At 59.2% G+C, this 9,471-nt stretch overlaps 1 protein-coding gene across 2 annotated transcripts in view; it reads right to left on the reverse strand.

The window, feature by feature from the left end:
• Positions 1 to 9,471, reverse strand: part of Adcy7 (adenylate cyclase 7) — a 51,861-nt gene that overhangs the window by 36,745 nt on the left and 5,645 nt on the right. The window contains exon 1 of one of the 2 annotated variants that reach the window (XM_048792218.1): positions 2,615 to 2,887. The exons of the other annotated variant lie outside the window; for it this stretch is intronic. The gene's annotated coding sequence lies outside the window, so the exon portion shown is untranslated. Of the gene's footprint in view, positions 1 to 2,614; positions 2,888 to 9,471 lie in introns of those variants that run through there. 2 annotated transcript variants of the gene reach the window in all.

Consider the following 9,471-nt stretch of genomic DNA (forward strand, 5'->3'; position numbering starts at 1 on the left):
CAGTGGCAGGTCGGGCCAGATGCCTATGGCTAGCCAGGGTGCTGTGCCACCCTCCTGAGTGGAACCAGGGCCACTGGACGGAGGAGGCTGGCGGAACTCCCCATACCCAGGCTCCGGGGGCTGCGGACCCTCTCGGGGACGGGGAAGTGTTTTTCATGCATCTGACTCTCCATGAACCCACCTGGACGCTGCATCAGCCCCATTTTACAGATCAACTGAGGAACAGAGAGTCACAGCGATTGACCCAAGAAATGCAGGCTCTCGGGGAGGTCCTGCCCCCCCATCCCCACCTCCTAGGTCCCCCAGAGTCTCCCAGTGTCCAGCCAAGGCAGAGGACAGCGCCATGACAATGACAGCTCTTCCACTAGGTGCCAGTTCTTTCTTGCCAGGGCAGTACATAAACCCCGTTGAATCCCTTGGCCCTCTGAGGCCTTGGGGACCACCAGCAGCCCCATGTCACAGATGCGAGACAACCTCCGTCACACGCTGCTGGCCGTGGGCAGAGTGGCACTTGAATCAGACCAGGGTGCCACCTGGCTGTCTCGGGAGGTGGGGGCTGGACTGGTGACCTCCACAAGACCTTGGCTCTCTGGCTGGTGGTCGTGCACCGCCCCACCCACTGGTCCAAACTGACCCCAGCTCTTGGCTCCGCGGCTCTGTTGAAGCGTGGGGAGGGCTTCCCTCCCGAGCCACGGGAAGGAGGGCCTGGCAGACCACTGCCCCTCTGCCTGCTCCCTTGGAGGCCCTGGAACTTTCTCAAGCCAGGTTAAGGACAGCCCTCTGCCTGGGCAAGAGGAGAGGGTAGGTGGCCACCACCTCAGTGTGAATGGGCCCCACCTCCTCTTCCTCCGGGAATGTGGGGGAGGAAGGCAGCACAAGGGTCAGGCCACCAGCCACTCGGGGTGACCCTGAGCAGTGGTGGAAGAGCAGGGCAGACAACCCCAGTGTCCGGATCATCCCCCTCCCTGATGTGTGGGACCTGACCTCATGTCCAGGAAGGCAGTGCCCAGCGGGGGCATGAGGGCCCTCACTTGGCCCAGCCACCTGAGAGGCCCTGTGTGATCCCAGTTGCCCTGAAGTGACGTGGGGCCAGCCACAGGGGACTCTCTTACAGGAAGCTGATTTCTCACCTGGCCGGGGAGGACCTCCCCTCCACTAACTCCTCAGCACCAACCAGAGCCCCTGTCCCAGCTTCGCCAAACATGAGGGGTGGTATCCAGACCCCACTCCAGACCCCGAATACGGGGAGGCTTTCAGAGACCAGCTCATGGGGTGATCCGAGAGAGGACGGTACCCCGGGTCTCTGCGTCCACCTCCGTAACCTGGGGCAGGGTGACTGGTACCCACCACAGGGGCAAGAGGCGGGGAATGGGCCAGACTAACAGCTACGGATGGCAAAGGGTGGTGCCCGCCCCTCACGCGACACCACAGTGGACCTGGGTCTTCCTTTGGTCCATCACTCCTGCCCCATCGCACCTGTCCACACCCACCCCTGTCCCACACAAAATTCCAGAATACCCAGGTTCTCGGAGACGGGAGGACACACCCCCAGCAGAGCGAGAGGCTCAGGCGCCCTGGCCTCCTCTTCAGCCCGCGGGCTTGCCATTCAGTGCCCCTTTAGCTTGGTCCAAGACCAGAGCACATTCACCATGTCGCAGACCCGTGTCCTCCTCACAGACCTTTTCCCCTAACAAGCACGAATGCGAACCCTGAAGCTTTCAGTGTGCCGCCCACACACAGCAAAGACCCCCCGCCCCGGCACCGTCCGCCTGGCCACCTCTGCCTGAGAGCTGAGTGACAGCCCTTCCAAGCAGCCAGCCCACTATGGCCTCCAGTCCAGGCCCTGGAGCAGGGACCCTCCGCACCTCAGGCTCTTTACTGCCCCAAGGGTTGGCCAGGGAGCAGACCCTAGCCAAGCTGTGCTGACCCTGAAGCCCAGTGAGACGACAGAAGAGGAGGGACCTGCTCCCCGTGTGTCCATACACATGTGCTTTGATGAGTGCATGGAAAGGTCTGGAAGACGGACCCCTTTTGGTCCTGATGGTCTACCTTAGTTCCAGGGCCCTGGGCTGGGAGGGACAGAAGGAGGGCTGTTCCCTTTCCCGAGGCAGCTGCAGCCACCTCTGTCTTGGGTGTGTGCCATGCTCAGGGTTTAAAAGCTGTTTCCTTCTCTTATTTGCAGAGTTGGAGATGGAACCCGGTCCCCGAGGGCTAGCAAGCTACACCCCCACCTCCGAGGGTTTTTTGTTTTGTTTTATTGAGTCGGATCCTTGGCCAGGTTTTACTTTCTTTGAAAACAGTGAAATGTGCTCGAAAACGTGAAACCTCCATCCTGAAAGCAAACATCTGAGCACCGAGGTTCCCAGCACCCAGGAGGCCGGGGCCCAAGGCGCAGGCACCACGATCAGAGCCTGATGGCTGTCGTCTCCAGTCCTCTGTTGAGAAGGAGCCACAGGCCAGCCCCGGGAAGCCCCCTCCCCCGCCAGCCATCCAAGCCAGGCCCGCTGCGCTCGGCTCCTGCCACCCGCCAGGGCACAGGGCCTGTCCCGCCCGTCCCCCTGGCCAGACGGCAGGGCAGACGGCACGCTGTCCCCACACCCGCGCCCGGCTTTACCTGGTTCTCCGGGTGCCCCTCAGTGGTCAGGCCAGGCTCTGTGCCTGCAGGGACGTCCTCAGAGGGCTCCCGGGTCACCATGTGGAGGCCCTCCACCGCTACCTAATGGGAGTGAGTCACATCGACCCGCCACTTCCTGCTCTGGCGGCGCCCCAGGAAGGCTGCTCTGCGCCCTGCGCTGCGGGGTGTGTGGGCCCCTCTCCCCGCCTGGCCAGCCGGGCCCTCGACGGGAGCGGGGCAGCTGCCAGCCCAGGCCAGGCTCCAGTGACTTCACGGAAATTTGAAGCTCGAAGCTGGAACAATTTTGAAAAAAAAAAAATAATAAAACAAAAACCAAGAGGCTGGAGCTGCAGCCCGGGTAGGCGCCCGCCTGGTGAGCGAGGCCGGGTTGATCCCCGACACCACAGGGACAAAACGAACCAAGACCTCCGTTAGGGGCCCCAGGACGCCTGCTCTAGGCAGGAAGCCCACCCTCCTCGGCCCGCGGCAGACAGCTGGGCTGGGGCCTGCGCCTGGCCGTGCCTCTCACCCCGGTGTCCTGGGCTCAGTTTCCCCACCCACAGTGGGGTGCTCAGGAGATGGCCTGAGAGGTCACGGTCTTCCAGGACAGCCTGCTGCCCCCCCACTTCACATCGGCCTGGCTGCAGCGGCCAGGGCGGGCGGGGGGTGGGGAAGGCCANTAAAGAGCTCCTGCAATTAAATAAAGACCATAACCCAGTAGGAGAACATATGATCAGGAAGCTCACAGAAAAGGCGATTAAAATGGCTTTTAAACATTTGGAAAAGAGATGACTTTACCCCATAATAATAAACACAAAACTACCATGAAAAACTGTCAACTGGCAAAGATCACTGCATTTCTTAAATGAGGTCTTTGTTTTTGGTTTTTCTTTTTTTGCTACCAGGGATTGAACTCAAGGACATTCAACCACTGAGCAACACCCCCAGCCCTATTTTGTATTTTATTTGGAGACAGAGTCTCACTGAGTTGCTTAGGGCCTCGCCATTCCTGAGACTGGCTTTGAACTTGTAATATTCCTGCCATCACCTCCCAAGCCGCTGGGATTACAGGCATGCACCACCGTGCCCGGCCGTAAATGTGTGTTTGAAACAGGTACTTACATCCCCTCCTGGGCACAACTGAGTCAGCGCAACCCCTGGGAAGGCAGGTTGGGGATTCCTAACAAAGGCACCACTGTATACACATACCTTTTGACATAGCAAATCTACTTCAAGTAATTCATCCTACAGACACTCTCACCTGTGTGCAATGACATACGTGCAAGGTGACTCATGATGGCATTCTTCGTAATAGTGAATGGTTGAAACAAGGTGTCTACCTGTCAGGAACTGGCGACATGAATCATGATACCCTACATTCCTACAGTGGAATACTATGCAGCTTGAGATCCTGTGGAAACCTCTCCTAGTCAAAGCACGGAGCAGAACAGAGGAAGGAGCAGAGGAAGGAACACAGAAAACCAAAACTTGCTTTGGCAGAGAGGCCAGATCGCACTTCTCATTTTCAGTTTCCATTCCCAACACTGGAGCCCGGGGAGCCCCGCAGACGGGCACCATGAGGCCAGGGATCAGCCCAGCTCCCCTTCCATCCTGCTGGGCTTCCGCTTCCCCGGTGGGTCATGGGGGGGCCCAGTGGTGAGACACCAGGAAGGACCAGAGAGCAGGGACCAGGGACCTCCGAGACAGAGGGGGGCTGGGGGGCTCCGGCTGCTCCTCAGGGACCCCTGCTGAGATGCGCCTGGGTCTCCCCACATCCCACCTCCCGCCCCTGCCTGCTCCCACCACAGCCTCTCTGTTGCTCCGGCCCCCAGAAGGTGGCTATACCACCAGCACCTCTGTCCCCGGCGCCCAGCCCTAGTCGGACACAGAGTGGGACTGCACACAGCAAGGCTCTTTCAGTGCCAGACCCTGTGTTGGGAACTAGCAGGTGACCTAAGGGTCTGTCACCTTGGGGGGAAGACAAGGATCGGATTCGCACAGGGCTCTGGGCTATTCCAGAAGCCAAAGGAGGGGGTGAAGGACCTCACAGGGAGCCTGGCCATTGCTTCTCCTTCCTTTTAACACCCATCTCCCAGGGCTGGGCATTTCAAAACAGAAAAGGAATGGACATCACTAGAGGAGAAAGATCAGCCATGGACCCGGAGAAGGGATTCACAGTCGATATGTCTGACCAAAGATTCCTCTCCAGAATATATAAAGATCACCCACAAATCCAGAAGAAGGTTGGGGGACTGGGGTCATGGCTGAGTGGTAGAGCGCTTGCCTAGCATGCATGAGGCACCGGGTTCGATCCCCACACCACATGAAAGTGAATAAATAAAAGATATTATGTCCATCTACTACTAAAAAAAAATATTTAAAAAAGAAGAAGAGGAGGAGGAAGAGGAAGAGGAGGAGGCACCATGCCAGGCATGGTAGCACACACCTGTAATCCCAATGATTTGGGAGGCTGAAGCAGGAGGATTGCAAACTGAAGGCCAGCCTCAGCAACTTAGCAAGATCCTGTCTCAAAATCTTTAAAAATGAAATAAAAAGAGCTGGGAATGATGTAGCTCAGTGGTAGAGTGTCCCTGGGTTTGATTCCCAGGACCAGGGCAGGGGGACCCTACCTAAGGATGCATTACACCACTAGAATAACTAAAATTACAAGGAAAATACCAAGTGTTGACAAGAATGTGGAGCAACACCAATCCCACGTACCCTGGTAAGAATGTAGAACGGTGCCTCCACACTGGAAAATCCTCCTGCAGTGTGGACTCGCTGACCATAGGCTTCCCTAGTGACTCAGCAATCCAGCTCAGACATTTACCCAAAAGAAGTGGGTACATGTGCCCACAAAAGACCTGCTTCCCAAGGTTCAGCTCCATCACAATAGTAAACTGGAAACAATCCAAATGCCCTGCGACGGGTGACGGAGAAACACATTTCACAGATGTATACAGTGGAAAATCACTCAGCCACAGATAGGAGCAGGTTGTCACCCCCAACGCCATGGGCAGAGCCAGAGGACCCGCTCATTCCTACCTGTTTCCACTAACATGAGACTTCAGAAAAGTCGACCTCATCGATGTGACAGAGCGGGACAGGCTCACCCCAGGAGGATGCTGACTGGGAAGGGACACAGGGGACCTTCTGGGGGCTGACGATGTCCTCAGTCTCAAGCTGGTGCTGGGAACGTGGGTGTGTGAGAAGGAAAAGTCACCGCTCCGGCCGCTCAGTGTGCACTCTTGACTGCGTGTAAATCACACTTTTTAACAGGATTGACTAATCCCTGATCCCTTTGTTTATTTTGGAGGCTGTGGCGCTCGCTGTAGGCTGCGGGAACACGGGCTTGACTCGAGTCTGGCCAGAGCCAGGTGCAGAGCCAAAGCCAGGGTGAGCTGGGCCCAGAGGCTTGGGGGGGGGGGGCGGCAGGGTGTGTGGAAGCTGACCAGGGACAGCAGCGAGCAGGGGGGCTGGGGGTCAGCAGGGGTGAGCTGTCCCTCTCCAAGGCAGGCAAAGCCCAGGGGGCTGGGGATTCTCCAGGGAATGGCCAGGTGGGGAGCAAGTGACCCCGATTGCACCTGACAGACCACACCTTGTGTCCACCCTGAGGTCTCCCAGTGTGCAGAGGCCAGGGCCCCTGTGGTCAGCAGCGGCACGCCAAGACTTCACACACATGGGCCCACATGATCCCTCATCAACCCCACGAGGAGGGACCTGCTACCATCGCTCCTGCACAGAAGAGGAAACCGAGGCTCAGAGAGGCCACCTGCCAAAGTGCACAGACAGAAGCCCAGTCGGGACTCAGTCTCACCCCATCCACTCCACAGCCTGAGCTCTCAGACTCTCATCACTGACCCTCCCGGGAGAAAGGAAAGGCTTCCTTGGGGACTAACTGCCTCCAACAAGATCACCAAGCCCTGACAGGTGGTGACCCCAAGTCTACAGAGCAGCCCCCTCTCCTCCAGCTCCCCCAAGAAGGGGGGCCTCCGGCCCTTAGAGCACCAGGAAGCGTCAGGTTCTGTGTGCTCAAGGGGCCAGGGCCTGTGGCATAGCCCAGCCCTCTCCTCGCCCCCTGCCCTGTTCCTGGTGCTAGGGACACAGAAGTGACTTGGGCACAGACCCTGTTGTGCAAGTTCCCAGCCTGGGGGAGGGTCTCACCAACAGCATGGCACAGAGAGGGCAGAGAGGCAGCTCTAAAGGCAAGTGATGGGGTCTGACACACAGGAGAGAGGCCTCAGCCGCCAGGGGAAGGTCTGGGGGGGCCAAGACCAGGCCGCGAAATAGTGGGCAGGAGGAATAAAACTGCAGCAAAAACAAGGCGGACAGAGTTGTCAGTCGGCCAAGGGACAAATGAGGCTGAGCGTTGAGCAAACAGCTTGGCGCCTTCGACAAACCCAGATGTCCAGCCCCTCCCCCGCGGGAGGAAGCCCATCGCCCCCCAGCGCCTTGCAGGGGGCAGGGGTGTGGGAGGGAAACAAGGGTCCCCACCAGTCACCTCTCTCCCGCCATCAGGCAGGGAGCAGGCTCCCCACACCCCAGCAGTGCCCTGGCAGGGGTCTGAGCAATCAGGCTGGCCACTGGCCACCACCCCAGCCCCCGGCCCAGGGGCGATGAAGAGCACCCTGCAGTCGGAGCCTCCGTGGATGACCTCAGCTGAGGCACAGGACCCCGGGAGCCCATCTGTGAAGTCACAACCTCACAGTCCAGCTCCATGGGGGCTCAAGGGCCAAGTGTGGAGCACATGGGGGGGACAGAGTAAGTGCTCAGTTAACAGCAGCAGGCCAGGGAGGACCGCCAAAACCTCTTCTGTAGACTCGGGCTCTACTTCCTGCCTATCTCCACAGCTTGCCCATGCCTCCTGAGTCAGGTCCTGGCCCCTCAGGCCCCCAGACCCAGCACAACTCGCCTTGCCACCCTGTGTCCCGTGACCCACTGTCCAGCTGCCGGACTCTCCTTGGGCCTTTTCTCAGGCCTTTCTACCTCCTGAAAGGGTCTGGCAGAAATGCCACCTCTTCCAGAAAGTGTCCCCCAGGGTCCTATCGTCACCATCACCGGGTCACAGTCCCACAGAGCTCCCCTTGGCCCCCCTGTGGAGGACATTCATGGTCACCCTTTCTGTGGCGGCCATTTTGACTCCTGTCAGCAGCTCCTATTCCTACAGGAAGTAGCTCTCAGCCCTCCAGGGTGGGCTCCTGACCAGGGTACCCGAGGGACGGGTGTGGGACTCAGGGAGGGCCACTGAGGCCCAATCTTGTCGGAACTCCAAGCAGAAGCCACTGACCTTTCACCGGGCTGCTAGGATGGAAGCCGGGAGCCCCGGGCCCCTCTTGGCGGTCAGCCTCCTGTCTTAGTCCCCACACTACCTGTGACCCGTCACACGGGTGGCTTCTGAGGTCCTGAAAGGCATCACAGCTTGCACCCTAGTCTTAGATGGTCCCCTCTAGAGGAAGCCAGGCGCCACGGCAGGAGGCCGCTCAGCAGGCCTGTGGCAAGAGTGGTGCTGGAGGAGCCAAGGCCTCCGCCCCCCCAAGACTGAGCCCCCGGGAAGCCCCATGCCAAGCCTTCAGATGCCAACCTCAGCAGGGACCCAAGCCACGGCCACCCAGCCGAGCCTTGTTGCTGACCCACAGAGGTTGTGGATAACTGCAGAATGTCACGCAGCAGTGGACAATGGGCACCTTAAAATGAAGCAGAGAGACGGGGAGCCCCAGGTCACTCATACCAGCTCCCCAAGACCTTCATTACAGCAGCCACGAGGGCCCCTTTCACCCCCGCCCTTGGGCCAGAGGAGGGTTTTGGCTCTTCCTGCTCAAAGAAGCTGGTCTCATCCGGCTCTCTCACGTAGCCCGTCTCCCCCACCTGACCCGCTCGCAGAGGGCGAGGACAGCTCCCCAGCACCCGGGGCTCAGGAAGCCCTGGGGATCTTCCTGCCAGACTGAACTGTGTACCCAGGTTCTCCAGTGAGAACACGGAGCCCGCTCTGCGGCCAGGAGCAAGAGCTCCCAAGGCTCACCCCCCCCAGGCGAGAGGACAGAGCAGGCTCAGTCCTGGCTCGGGTCCCCAGCCCCGCCACACTGGGACACCTCGCTGGGTCAGGCCCAGCCTTGTGGTCCCGTCCTTTCAGATCGATTTTGCACCCGGGGGTTGGGTGGCATTCTAGGGCATCCGCCCATGTCCTCTGGGACCTCTGTCCTCTGTCCCACTGAGGGCTCGGGGATGAGCAGGGACCCTGTCCTTGGGGAGCCCCTCACCTCTGCTATCAGAATGAGCTCCCTGGAAGCCCTCCCTCCAGGTAGGACTCTGAACGGCCACGGCCTGGCTCCAGCCCAGCAGGAGAAGGAAGATGCAGCCCACACCCTGTGGGTGGTGCGGCCTGGGGGAGCGGGGGTGGCCCCACAGCCCAGGGCCCCAGGGTCTGCCAGGCGTGGGGGACAGGACTGTGGAGAGGGCCAGGGCAGCCGGGGTCACGGCGGGTTGAGTAACAGAGAATCTGAAAAGAACAGATGTGAGAGCGAGGGCCTGCCAACCAGGAGGCCCATGTCCTTTGAAAACTTTGCAGCTGGGCAGACGCCTGTCCTTCCCTGCACCCAGCCTGGTGTGACCCCAGAAGAGCAGGGAGGAAGATGGCGTCCTCCCAGAAGGTCCTGGGAAAGGGGGGACGGATGCTGCCAAGGAAAGAAAGCGGCTCAGGCCCGGCACATAGGGCTAGGGGTGCAGCTCAGGGCCAGGGCATGGGCCCCGCACCCCACAAAAAAAAATATTCCAAATCTTGGGAATTATTACTAAATGATAGAATTTAGAAGGGTTTTTTGTTTAAATTCCATCTTTTTTTTTTTTTTTTTTTTTTTTTT

This window comes from Marmota marmota, unplaced genomic scaffold, assembly GCF_001458135.2.
Source record: "Marmota marmota marmota unplaced genomic scaffold, marMar, whole genome shotgun sequence".
NCBI lineage: Eukaryota > Metazoa > Chordata > Mammalia > Rodentia > Sciuridae > Marmota > Marmota marmota.